This window comes from Adiantum capillus-veneris, chromosome 9, assembly GCF_014529385.1.
Source record: "Adiantum capillus-veneris isolate H3 chromosome 9, ASM1452938v2, whole genome shotgun sequence".
In the NCBI taxonomy this organism is placed as follows: Eukaryota; Viridiplantae; Streptophyta; class Polypodiopsida; order Polypodiales; family Pteridaceae; genus Adiantum; species Adiantum capillus-veneris.
The window spans coordinates 30,981,219-30,996,054 of NC_140939.1; positions in this window are offsets into that span (position 1 = coordinate 30,981,219).

Genomic DNA, 14,836 nt, shown 5'->3' on the forward strand with positions numbered 1-14,836 from the left:
ACTTGCCATTGACGCTGGTACAGCTAAGTTATGTCGGTCCAAAATAATGGCTATAGCATCGCTATGGAATCATGCAGATACAGATCGAAGCAGTGGACTCGGTGCCAGATGCCGATTTAGCAGCAAGCTTGATCATGATGTGTATGCTAAATGTGGCTCAAAGTTGGTCGAAGACCGTTCCGAAGCTTTGCCAGGTTGGGAGGCTTCAAAGTGTTGAAGCTCGATGGAAATCATCGTGAAGTGTTGCCATGATATGTATGCCAAAGCTATCTTGTGCTTGAAGACCATTGTCAAGCAGGACCATAATTATGGTAGCTTAGTTTTCTCGATGTTCGGTTTGCGGCCATGCTGCCTTCTCAATGGAAGCACTATTCAAATCGACATGGCATTTTCTCAACAAGTAAGGGGAGTTACGTGAACTTTTTTGGTCATCGACATTGAGTCCTTGCCATGGCTGTTGCTGGAATAGGGTCGCCAGTGGGGACCGTGTGAAAGGGGGGCCAAACCCAAGGTTTTTTAAAGCTATTAATAAAAGGGAAAAAAAAACGAACTGCAGGAGCAAGGAGGCGGCGCTGCAGGTATGGGAAAGGAGCGCCAAGTGTTTGAATGCATGGAGGAGGGCCTGTTTGAGGACGCATGCAGTAGAGGAGGAAGGCCAGGTGGTAGTTCCAGGAGAGGAGGGCGAGCATCTGTAGGAGGAGAGCCTGTTTTCCAGGAGGGGGGCCAGCTCGTGGAGCAGGCGCAGCCAAGGAGCGTGCCATCTGCGGCATAAAGGAAGGCTGAGCAGGGAGAGTTGGACGTGAGGGGTGGCGTATTGGATGCTTTTGGGGGGACCAGTTGGGGGCCCATCAGGGGCGGCAGCCCGTTATACAGGGTCGGCCTTGAAGAGCGCTATAGAGAGAAGAGGCCACCATGGGCTCGTAAACAAGAGGACAACAGGTTGGTGAGGAGAAGGCGATCAAAAACAAGGCCGCCAAGGGGCTCGCCAATTGCAGGGACTCTGCTGCAGAGGGGCACCATCAGAGGTGACGGGGCCGAGAGCAAAGGGAGGGCCACCAGGGCTTGAAGATTATAGCAAGGCAGAAGGGGGATGATCGAGGGGCCGGGGAGCCTGGGATAGAGAGGAGAGGACCGCCTTGAGGAGGCGGGCTTGCAGAGGCCAAGAGCATAAACTGAAGAGAAGGACCGCCAGCAGGACTGCTGTGAGAAAGCTTGGAACGAGATCGCCAGTGAGGAGAGGATCAAAGTCCCTGAAGTATTATGCTACGAAGTCGGCAATTATTGAAGTGTCACCCTTGTATTGATCGGGTTGATGTGATAAATAGTTGATTGTGTTTTTCTTGTTGAGTTTTATGTCAATATTATCTGCCTCATGTTCTTTGCCGTATGCCTGTGGTAGCGGTAGCTCCGGGATTGTGTCTCTGGTAGCAGAGAGGGAGGTAGAGATATTGTGCAGGCAGCTTGTATGTGTGGTCGAGACGTGTGTCGCCTCTCTGTGTGAGTGTGTTTACAGATATGGGTGCATTGGTGTGTGCGTCAGTAAATGCGATTGTGTGTAGTCGAAATTACTCATAAGCGAGGCTGTTCAATGCAAGTTGCAAAAAATGTGTGTGCGTATATGTTTTTGAGTGGCTTGGGGTGCTGGATATCTGCTGGGTTATAGAGAGGCATTGAGTTTGTGTACCGTGTGTGGTCCCATTTTCCACATCCCATGAGTGGTGCCCCCACTCAGGACCTACTGATTGCTCCTTGGTGAAGTCGAAGACGGTGTCGCGGTTTGAAGAGTAGGGTCTAATAAAAATGGCATGGTCGGGTTTTTGTTACCATATACATGTGGTAGTGATGAGTGTGAACACACCAGGACCGTCGGGGCATTTTTTCCCTCTTTAGGAGCTTTTTTCCCCGTGCATTGTATATACGCCCATCACTCTAGGCCTATCTATCTTTCCATTGCACACTAAGTAACACACTCTCTATTGTGTGCCTTGAGCTTCCTTCATCTTCTCCAAGCTGTGTGCGTTTCTCTGCAACCCTAATTCCAACAATTGGTATCAGAGCAAGTCACGTCCTCCCGGGCTTAGTCGCCAGTTGCTCCAGCACACGCCTGCTCACTTTCTCCGATTTCAGTGAGATTTGGGCTCATTTCGTCCTCCGTTCCCACTACAGGTAGTACTGCACAGGCTATTTCGTCATTTTGTGCAAAATTTTTGTCAATGCTAGTACTTGGAGACTTATGACTCCAGGAAATCCATAAGTTGTCAAGTTTGATGCATTATGCACATTGTTGTTGCAAGACACTACAAGAGGTTGTGTGCTCTTGTGACGCTGTTAGCGACGGAAATACACTGGGTTTTTATAACCCCCGGCGTCGCTAATAGCGTCGCTACGAGAGCGTCGCTATATGCGACGCTATAGGCGTCGCTATAAGCGTCGCTATATAGAGACGCTCATAGCGACGGTCATAGCGACGGTTATAGCGACGTTTACACAGAAGTCTATAGCGACGCTTATAGCGACGCTCCAGAGCCATAAATAGCGATGGTTATAGCGACGTCCAAGAGAAATTTTTTTTGGTGACAGGGCATTGAATGCCCTGCCACCCATCAACCATATTGTACTTGATTCACTTTTTAAAAAAAGTGCAATGGTAGATAATAGACCCAAAATAGTCACCCACAAGACGCATTGTTTGCAAAATTGACAAGCGTAAAATTGACAATTGTACACATCATACGCAAAATGAATTGATTGGCAAATGTAATAATGACAATTGTACAACATCATAGGCATAAAGAATTGATTGGCAAAATGAACTGCGGTGACAAATGTAATAATATACATGGTTCAAAAAGACGTATAAAATCCGTCTCATGATACATAAGCTATGACAAACCCTAAACTAATGTTATCTAGCTACGGCTAAACTGACGTCGTCTAGTCAGATGTCTCATCGCGTCCAAGCGGCGTATCTGTCGGATTCTGCAAAAAAAGACAATAAGACAGCTTTCAGTAAGTATAAACATATAACGACATTTATAAAACAATACAAAAAATAGAAAAGAGTAAACCCTAATACTAACCATGCCGCCGCGAGAACTGAAAATGTCCATCAGGGCGTTTAAGCCCTTCCTGCCTGCGTACTCACGCTCGTACGGTGTGGGATCACGTCCTGTCATCGACCACTGTCAAAACATACAAAGATTTCATTATGTTAGAATTAAAAAACTCATAAACCCTAAACTATCGAACATAAAGAGCAATGCGAAAACACTTACAAAATCTGCCTCAAATGATGCCCATCCACCGCTCCCCAAGTGGTGCGAGCTCCCTGCCTCTACTCGCGCTCTGGCTGCATCCTTTTGTTGCTTCCACTTGTCGGGATTCTCGCGCGCTGCTTTCTTCGCATTCTTCCAATCTTCTTTGGCTAGCCAATCTCGCCTGTTCCACCCATGCTTGATTGCTTTTTGCACTTCGGAACGCTTGTGTTTGCAGTATTCGCGCATTCGAATCTTCATCAGGTCTTCATTGAAGCGCTGATCCCGTGTTGGAACCGGAAACTCATCATGAAGTATGCTGATGACTCTGGCTTTTAAATCACTTGGTACTTCACTCCATTTGTTTAGTATGAAGTGTCTAAACAGCTGAGAGCAAAGACCACGCATGCGCGAGATCACCTTCTTGCCGTCATCATCCATGATGATGTCGCCGCTGAAGTCGACGGAGTAAGGCAAGCCCTCTGGCCGGTGACGCGTGAACCTGGGTGTCCCGACAGGGGTCTCTAGCGACGTGTCGATGGGGGCACGGACGTCAGGTGTCTCCACCGGCGTCTGGGCCCCGAAGCGAGGAGTGTCGAGTGGGGTGGCTCCTGGCGGAGTAGGTAGAGGTGTGTAGCTGCTAGGAACAGTCACCCGCGCAAAACCTGGCAGAGATGGCGATGTTGTGGCTGGTGTGGGGGCGGGCAAAGAAGGGGAGGGTAAAGAGCCTCGTCGAACACGAGGCGGTGTGGAGGCATCGGCAGCGGAATCCCCACAACAACCGCCACCGCCACCACTAGAGCGCCGGTGTCTAGACGAGTGTGAAGATCGTCTCGTCGACACCGAAGCTTCGGAGCGCGCCGAATGCTCCGAAAGAGAGGGAGATGCGGATGGAGTAGGAACGCGCGATGATGCGCCAGAGCAATGACGCTCCACGTACCACTGTCTCTGCTGCGGTGACAAAGAAGAAAGAAACTCCTCATCATCCATACCTGCATTAAACACACGAATATTTAAACTTAATATTGAATGAATAGAGTAGACAATGACGCAAAGACCATTAAATACAATGACGTAATGACGCATATAAATACAATCACGCAATGAATTGAGTGGCAGAAGAGGCAAGTCGAAAACTCAGAATTTTCAATCAAAAGATGTGAGCGCGAGTAGAAAAGAGCGTTATACACCATGGAAGGTACTTAGAGAGCCAGAGCTTTTACAACATGGAGCAAAATTGTTCAAATACAACATTTGTGGCTTTAAGAGATCTCTCTCTCATCCTCGCATAACTCAGCATAACTTCCTATATCTATATAGAGCTCTCCGTTTAAGCACATATCCTCTGTTTCATTTTGTAGCTCCTCTGCATGCACCCCATATAGAGTAGTAGCATCTTGATGCTCGTCTGGCACCACCGCAGCGGCTTCTGATTGAGCATCTTCTCTGATCTCCTCCATTGATGCCGTTGTGATTGGCACATGGTAGCCTTCATACATCCTTGCACTACGAGGGGATACCTCTATGACGTACCACCAGTTTGATGTAGACTTTATAGGATGAAATATTACCTGCCAGAGCCACATAACTTACATGAGAGCTTTCAAGCACATAACTTGTAAAAGGGGGATGTTAACTATTTACATACTTACTTGTTCACAATGCTCGGGTAGTACGAAAGTGTCTCTTAGGTCAGTCCATTTCTTAGTAGAATCCACCTCAAGAAAACCAAACTCTCCTCTACGCACAGTAGCGTTGCGACCCTCCATGATTATCTTGAACCATTGCACGTCGAACAAGTCGACAAAAAATCCTCTGTAATCGATCCTCAAAATCTCTTGTAGCGTGCCGAAGTAAGTGAGTTCCGCCACCACAAGATATGCATCAGAGGAACGTCGTCGACTAAACTGTTCAAATTTTTCCATGATTCCACAATCTTGAGTAAAACGCTTTTTGTCGATCCGTTCCACCCTAAAATGTCGACCTTTACACCATGCTGATGTGTATGACTTATACTACAACGAACAAAGATTATGAGTGGCCGTTCAAACGTTTAGAAATAAAGTTACTAGCTAGTCGTACATTGCAAACTTACCTTGGTCGCGCAACCCCGAGAGTACTCCCACTCTTCCTCAGTCACTTCGTCACCGCATTGTTGTGCCCTTTTCAATTGGTTGTGCAACCATCTTAAGCTCATGAATGTTGGTAGGCTCTCCAGACCCGTCGGATAATGCATCAGTGGTCGTCTTCCCCGTCTCCACTCGATTCGTGCCCTTTGTCGCTCTTGCTTTGCATCCTCATATTGTGAAATCCACTTTTGCATCACTGGATTGTGAAGCATGCAAAATCGGTTGATTTTAGCCTCTAGATCTTCCGTCATCTTCTTCTCAACACCGAGATTGCACATGACAATCCCAGATATCGCTCATCATCTATGGTTTGCCATAGCGTGTCCCGGGCTTTATCAAATCCGTCTAGCCACTCTCCAATGTACACTAGGGACTCTGATACCAACCAACCTTCTGCCATGCTACCCTTCGGACGTGCCTTTTGACGCACATATCCCTTAAGCGTTTTCATGAAACGTTCTAAGAAGAATATCCATCTGGAATGAACTGTGCCAGCTATTTCCACCTCATCAACTATGTGAACAAGAAGATACACCTGAATGGTTAGCATGGTAGTAGGAAAATGTTTCTCAAACATGCACACAAGCTCCGCAGCATTTAGTTTGGCGAATGGTATGGAGTCTACGTTGATCTCCTTTTGTGAGATCCATTGCACCAGCTTTGCAAGTTTGTAGATTGTGTTACGGATGTCGAGAGACAAACATCCCTCAATGGCAACCGATAAAATAAACTGTAAAGTATGTACAGCAATGATATTAAAGTCCACATTTTATGCAATGATATTAAAGTCCACTATGAACGTACCTGACACATTTTATGCCAATCATGTGACTTCAAACCGGTAAGCTTTCCTTCTTTAGTAAAACACGTTCGGAGCGAGTGCATTACGCCAGTGGGGGTCCGCAAAGATCGAATGGTCTCTTTTACTTTGCGTTCTTGGGCTCCTGTGAAAATCCATGGTGCTTTAGGGAGTTTTATCGATCCATCAGACGCTGTTTGCGGCCAATATTGCTCCATACGATCCACATTTCTAAGGTCAACTCTGGCTCCCAAAGTATCTTTCTTGCCGGTCAGATGGTCCCATAGTAGATTACCCACATTCTTGAATATGTGCATTGGATCGAGCAAGTGATTGATCATGAGTCGGGGCCAGTATGGTAACTCGTACCATAGAGATAGTCTCTTCATCCCTGGAGGCAATCCGTCATCGCACATCTCCTTCTGCTCTAACCATGCTTGTGCAGACATCCTTGGTGGCTCTCTTCCCAAAAAGCCGTCGCGTAACACATGATTCTCTGGAAGATACGCTTGATGACCTTCATAGATTTTCTTCTTCAGTGAGGGCGCCCTACGTGCATTCAGTCTAGCTCCACATGTGACACATGCTCTGTATCCGCTTTTTTGAAGCCCTGCATGTATACACATGATAATAGATCAACTATGGGAAAAAACAAGATTTACAGTGTCTGAGTGAGGAGTGTCAATAGATCACCTGAGCATTCTGTTAGCCCGGGATAGTCATGCATGGTCCACATTAGAATGCCTCTGATCAAAGCATTCCGTCGTCCTGTGTGTCGGCTCATATCCACCACCTCTATGCCGATCCACAATTGTTGTAGCTCTTCCAATAGTGGACGAAGATACACATCCATATTCTCCACTTTATATCGCCCTGGCACAATCAAGCTTAGCCATAGGTGCCCCTTCTTCGTAGTCAACCACGGGGGAATGTTGTAGTTGACGATGACAATGGGCCATACACTGTAAGATGTTGATCTTTGACCAAATGGATTTACGCCATCCATAGCCATGCATAAGCGCAAATTTCGAGCTTCCCTGGCAAAATCCGACCATGTTCCATCTATATGTTTCCAGGTTGCGCAATCTGCAAGAATTCGTAGCACACCATCCGAAGATTTATTCTCCTCATGACATGATGCTAGGGCGGCCATGGACTTACATTCAAAGAAATGATTGATGCGAGGAAGCAGAGGAAAATGTCGCAAAACCTTTTGTGGAATTTTTGTCCCGTGGAGATCTACTCGATATCTTTCGGAATCACATTTCGGACACTTCTCCATGTCTATGTATTCCCCTCTGAAAAGAATGCAGTCATTAGGACAAGCGTGGATAGAATTGTAATCCATCCCCAAGTTTCGCAAAATCTTTCTTGCTTCATCTCGGGAATCTGGCATCACATTGTCAGCTGGTAGTATGTGCTCTTTAAGCAATTTAGAGTTTTATTAAAGTAAACTAATTGTAATAGATCACCTGAAAAGCATTGTGACGCTAGTGTCACTCCATCCAAACTTTTCCTGCATGTTGAGAAGAACCAGGAGTGCTTTCAATCTAGACATACGTGCTCCATTATACAATGGCGTATCGGCTTCACTTTTCATATCATCATAGATAAGCCTTTCTGAATCCATGATCGTCTCGATCATTTCATCAATCTCGGGCTCAAACATTGCCTCCTTGGAAATGTGCTCTGCATGATCATCCCCCGAGCTGTCAGAGGCTACATCTTGTGGCCTCACATTTGCTGCTTGACCAAAGCGCCTGCGAACACGTCTATTGGGTTGCAAGATTGCTGCTTGTTGGCCAGCATCAGAGTCCGACGAGTTATAATTGGCAACAACTCGATCTATAATAGATGGATCGAAGTCGCCAAATTCGCGAACGTGCTGCAAAGAAGCACGTCTTGTCCGTCGCACAGCATGCTTGCATTGATTACAAGGACATAAGACCCTCGTTGAGAGATAGGTGTTTCGGTTGGACGGTCCCATATCCTCGTCACTACTCATAATGAGGATAAAAATCTTATAACCTGGAAAACAAATTTAATATTCTATTGGCATTCTTCGTCTTATCTCTCTCTCTCTCTCTCTCTCTCTCTCTCTCTCTCTCTCTCTCTCTCTCTCTCTCTCTCTCTCTCTCTCTCTCTCTCTCTCTCTCTCTCTCTCTCTCTCACACACACATTCTCTAGTCATGTCCAATCCCCGCACCTCGGTCTAGAGGTGCACGGAGATCAAAACCATCGGGTTATAATATCGTCTTTATTGGTCAATACATATATTTGTGGGTACAAGAAATCTACAGACCCACGTCTACATGGTACTGCATGTAGTGGACAAAACCCCTTTGCCTCTTCTCTAGCTGTAGCACTTCACAGCATCTTAACATCTTTTCACAGTAGATCTTTTCACTGTTCGTCTAACTCTCAACCCTAAACCGTAAGTAATTCTTGCGTGGACTCGATCTAACGTAAATAAGCGTAAATCTAAATAAACGTAAATCTAACTAAAAATAAACCTAAATCTAATTTAACGTAAGTCTACATCTAACCTAATCTTTAACGTCTTTTGGGATAGTTTTCTACGACGTTAAAACTCTCTTCTTCTTGTGTGTGTGTGTGTGTGTGTGTGTGTGTGTGTGTGTGTGTGTGTGTGGGTAAACCTAAATAAACCTAAGTCTAATCTAATATAACATAAATCTAAATCTAACATAAATTATGTTATATTAAAAACAAAGAACTAAACTAACAGGGATTATAAGAACCTTAAAACTGATTTAACACATAATTTTTCACATAACTCGGCAAGAGTTGGCATTCTCATCACTAAAGATGTGAGAGTTAACTTCCGGCGGTGACGCTGCCTCATCTCCATCCACATCTGACGACAGCAATTGGCCCTTTGGACCGTTCTTGCTCTTGTTACTAACTTTGAAGTTGCTGTTGAATGACTAGAGGTTGTCTAGATGGTCATTGTCGGGGATGTAGTGACTCTTGCCGCCCTGAAGATCCACCTGCTTCCCTATCTTCTGAAGACATTTCACCAGTACTTTTGGATCGACGGAGCCCACCATGAGTGAAGGCAGCAATACCCTATATTCCATTGAGGGCTTTCTTCACCCGCTTCATGCAGGCATCGCAGTCTATGGAGACCTAAATCTAATCTAATATAACGTAAATCTAAATCTAGCGTAAATAAACGTAAATCTAACTAAAAATAAACCTAAATCTAATCTAATTTAACGTAAGTTTACATCTAACCTAATCTTTAACGTCTTTTAGGATAGTTTCCTACGACGTTATAACTCTCTTCTTCTTGTGTGTGTGCGCGTGTGTGGATGTGTGTGCCAATAAAAAGAGATAAATGGTATAACCTTTCTATCACCCATGCCAAGTATGATAGATTGGTTATGCCATTTCCCTCTTGAATAATAGGTCTTGAGTTCAACTCCTCGTCGGCTAGATCTTTAGGTCTTTTAATTTTAATTAGTTTCCTACGACGTTAAATTAGTTTCTCTCTCTTTCTCTCTCAATGTGTGTACGTTTTTTTGTTTATGCATGTTTTCTCTCTCTTTTCCTCTCTCAATGTGCGCGTTTTTTGTTTATGCATGTTCTCTCTCTCTTTTCCTCTCTCAATGTGTGCGTTTTTTGTTTATGCATGCTTTCTCTCTCTTTTCCTCTCTCAATGTGTGTGTGCATTCTTTGTTTATGTATGTGTGTGTGCGTTTTTGTTTATGTTTGTACTCTCTCTCTCTCTCTCTCTCTCTCTCTCTCTCAAAAACAATATGTGTGTGTGTGTGTGTGTGTGAGAGAGAGAGAGAGAGAGAGAGAGAGAGGGAGAGAGAAAGAGGGGAAGGGAACATGAGAGTGAGGAGAGGGAAGGAGCATACCTGGCTCTCCTTCCTCTCCTCGTGTGTGTGTGTGTGTGTGTGTGTGTGTGTGTGTGTGTGTGTGTGTGTGTGTGTGTGTGTGTGTGGAGAAGAAAGAGAGAGAGAGAGAGAGAGAGAGAGGGAGAGTGTTACCTGCTCCTTGCCTGAGGGCGCCGAAAAACTCAGATCTGAGATCCGAGTTTTTGGGCGCTCTCTGTTATTTTTTTTAGCCTAGCCGACGTCGCTATGAGCGTCGCAAATTTACAAGTAAATTTGCGACGCTCATAGCGACGCCGGGATTATTTTTTTTGAGCGTCGCTGTGTGAGCGTCGCTAATATGAATACCCTCTTGTAGTGAGAGTCACTTTCCAAAAAAAACAGGACTAGGCAACGTGCAGTTGAACAGGCTTTTATTGCTTCTCAAAGAAGGGGTGGTAACAGTAATGCAGCCACTTCTTATGGTTCTACTGCGAGTGACAAAAATTCTGTTCCTAATGCTTCGCTAGTAGCAATTTGTCTGGAAATTTTTGTGACAAGGGCAAAAAGAAGATGTGTTGCCATTATTGTAAAGCTAATGATCACTTGATCAAGTCCTGTCCTAACTTGAAGGCTAAAGAGGCTAAGAAGAAAGAGGGTGGTTCCACTGCAAATTCTGGTTCCACTACAAATACAGCCATTGTTGAGTCTTCTGTGAAAGGAGACTATAATGTTGATGTTGATGCAGAATGGGCTTTTAGCGTAGAGTGCACTTACAATCCTATTGCCCATGATGCATGCTTGTCAGTTGCTGCAGATTCACATGTGTGGTATTTCGACAATGGTGCTACAAAGCACATTACCTCATGGGAATTCAGTCACTTGTGCCAACAACGCCTCTTATCCAGTTCAGGGAGTTGGAAAGATTGTGCTCACTGCTGCTAATGGTAGTTCCTTCACAGTTGTTGATGCACTTTATGTACCTGGGATCAAGAAGAATCTCTTGTTTGTATCCGTACTTGCTAGACTTGGACTTGTAGTCAAATTTGTGGATGACAGATGTACAGTTTATGATCTCAGTTTTGGTGATGAAATTGTTGCATTTGGGCTTTTGTGCCATGGGCTGTATAAGCTCACTTTGTATGACAAGTGTGGACAAAATTTTGCAAATGTTGTTGCAGATTCAAGGGCTATTTCACATGAAAAACTTTGGCATGCTCGTTTTGGTCATCTGAATTTTGCCAGTTTGCTGCGTTTGCAAAAATCTGATATGGTTGCTTCTTTGCCGCCTCTTGAAGCACCTGTCAAACATGTTTGTGAAGGCTGTATTTTGGGTAAGATGATGCGTTCTAAATTTCCAAAGGATGGTTCAGTTCGGGCCACATGCAAGTTGCAGCTTGTGCATAGTGATATTTGTGGGCCCATGAAAACTCCATCCTTGGGCAATTACCTGTACTTCATGACTTTCATTGATGATTACTCCAGGCATGCATGGGTATTTCCGCTTAAAGCGAAGTCCAAAGTTTTTATGTGCTTCAAACAATTTTTGGCTATGGCTGAAAATGTCTCGAAATGTACTATGGGCACCCTTCATTCCGATCGAGGGTGGGAGTATATGTCTCATGAATTTAATGTATTTCTGGCTAGTCGTGGGATAAAACACCAATGTACAGTGCCTTATACACCTCGCAAAATGGTGTTGCTAAGAGAAAAAACAGGTCACTGATAGAAATGGCACGATGTATGGTCAAAAGTCAATCTTTGCCACATTCTTTTTGGCTTGAGGCCATCATGTGTGCCACTTATGTACTTAACAAGTGTCCTACAAAATCTTTGCACTCTATTACTCGATATGAAGCATGACATGATAGAAAGCCTTCTATTGAGCACATGCGTGTTTTTGGCTGTTTGGCATATGCTTTGGTGCCACAAGTGCAGCGCAGAAAATTGGATGATAAGGCTGTCAAATGGTTTTTTTTGTTATAGTTCTGAAAGCAAAGGTTACAGGTTGTATCATCCGCCAACAAAACGTATTCTGGTTTCACGGGATGTAGTGTTTGTGGAAGATTCTGTTCAGCCCTTGATGTCATGTACTAGAGACAGTAATGTAAGCTCACAGGACATTTATGACACTTTGTTGCCTCTTTTCAGTGGTGGAAATACGAATGTAATTTCCAATGAGGCAAATGTACAGCCTATGGGGGTTTCTGAAAATGTTTTAGATCAGCCTATTACTAATGCAGATGTACATGATGTACTTGATGAGAAAAGGGTTGAAAAGGACCAGGCTAGAGGTATGCCAAAATGGTTGGTTCACACTTTGCGTGACAGTAAATTGGATGCACCTTTGTCTAGTCGTACTCGTTCAGCCTCTCGCCATGCATCTTATATATCAGATTGTTATGCTTTGGCTGTGTCTAGCTTACATGCTGTTGAGGAGCCTCTGTCTTTTGATGAAGCACAGAATTCAGAAAATTGGGTGGCTACCATGCAATCAGAATATGATGCACTTTTAGAAAATGACACATGGACTTTATGTAATTTGCCTCCTGGCAAAAATTCCATTGGTACAAAGTGGATTTACAAATTAAAACGCAAGCCGGATGGTGAGATCGATCACCATAAGGCTCGACTTATTGCAAAGGGTTATGCACAGCAAAAAGGCATTGATTATGAAGAGACTTTTGCTCCCACTTGTCGTATGACTATTGTGCGTTTTCTATGTGCATTGGCAGCTCACTTTGGTTGGGATATACATTGATAGCCGTTTTTCGTCTCTCCGTAATTGCCATAGTAAGCTACCTCACCCTACCAAATTCACCCAAACACTATGGCTATCCCTACCATTTCATTGTACATAGGCGTGTGTGAGTTACGGGACTTTTTCCATATCTCCTTAAAAACCCTCAGCTAGCTAGTCACTGGGCTAGTTGAGCCAAAAAAATAAATAAAATCAAAAAAATAAAATATATTATGGTCCATTTGTGTGTAAATATTGCATTATATATATGGCCCAAATATAGGGATTTTTTTAATTATTATGGTATTTTATTTAAATATTTATACTTAGGTGTGTGTTTTATTAAACCTATGTACACCTTCTTTCATCCTCTTACACCATAAGTATTTTTTCAATGTGTACATACTCTAACCTTATATTTTTTCTTTTATACAAATCACCCCCACATTTTCACCCTCACCCCCGTGAAAACAAAAATTGATTTCTACTCTCTTAGTTACGTTTATTATATTATTTACTTGCATACCTTTTCCTCTTTCACCAAAATAATACAAAGAGGGACCATATCATATGATTCCAATATCTTTCCATATCCATAATTCCTCCATATTTTTATTATTATTTTTACTCATTATTCTAACACCATGTGCTCATTGAGCTAAAGTCCATGAATAGTCCATACACTAGTCCCACCATGTATATATTTCTTTATTCACCAATAATCCTCCTCCATGCATGGGTCAAGGGCAACTTGGATGCTTTGTATTATGATATGACAAAGGAGGGGCTCACTCTTGGATGCATTGTACAAATTCAACAAAGGAGGGGGCCACTAAAAGACTTTTGCACGCATAAAAACAGGCTTTTTGGTGAGAATTTTGGCACCTATCTCCACTCCGAATTTGGAGCAATGGTCAAAAGAGAAAATGTATCCCACGCTTTGAATAATCACCTCAAATTGTTTCATGATTTTTGGAGTAACCACCGGTGAGCTCTGATTTTTTGAGTGGACCCCAGTCTGCCCACTTTTCTCACAAGTAGCCCATAGTCTTCTCTCACCTCTTTCCACACTTCTACACACACACACATTCCTCTCAATCCCTCACTCAAACTTGCACCTTCAATGGTTTTCCTCACCTTCTTCACCATTAACCTCCCCACTTACTCCCATAGCTCTCATATGAGCTCTCCGTGTACATACATCATCTCTATGCCTCTCTCTATTATCTCCAAAGTACAATTCCATCTTACTCCATATATATACATACATTCAGCATGTGTACCATGCTTAACCTCTGCAAATCAAGAGATCTCATCAACGGAATTACCATTTTCATCACGATAATCAACCTTGGCGGCGATGGCGTAAAGAAGGGAAGACTAAGAAGAAGATCGATAGTCATTTTGAGAACCTACACAAGTAAGTCCAAAACTTCTTCAAGCTTCACCATCACAAGGATTTTCTCACTTCATTCAACCATTTTACTTCAACCATCCATCCCATTCTACCCATTGTAAATATATCATTAACTTTCTAGTGATTACTAACACTAACCACTAACATACTAACACAAAATAGCATTGACCTAACCATAAAAGACACCTCACCTCAAGACATGTACAAAGTAACACTCTCTCTCTCTCTCTCTCTCTCTCTCTCTCTCTCTCTCTCTCTCTCTCTCTCTCCTTACTTAAAACTTTATTTTCACCTTATCTACCATCAATAATGCTCTTTTTTTAGCCCACATCCATGACTCAAGCAGAAAAAGAAGGCCCGCAATGTTTTGATATTCAAAAAAAACATAATCCTGATTTGTTAGCTTGTAAATTAGGATTTCTAATAATCTTGATGAGGGGTCTCCAACCTATAAATAGGCCCCTCTCCTTCTTGTAAAATAACTTCCAACATCTCACATAGCACCCCAACACTCTATGCGTGAGGAGAGACTTAGGTGTAGCAACCACTTGTGAGCTTCACTCTTGGTGTAAGAGAAGCCTTCAAGCTACACATTGCAAGTGAGAGAGCGTGAGTTCCACAAATCTCAAAACCACTATTGTATATGCTCCTTCATCAT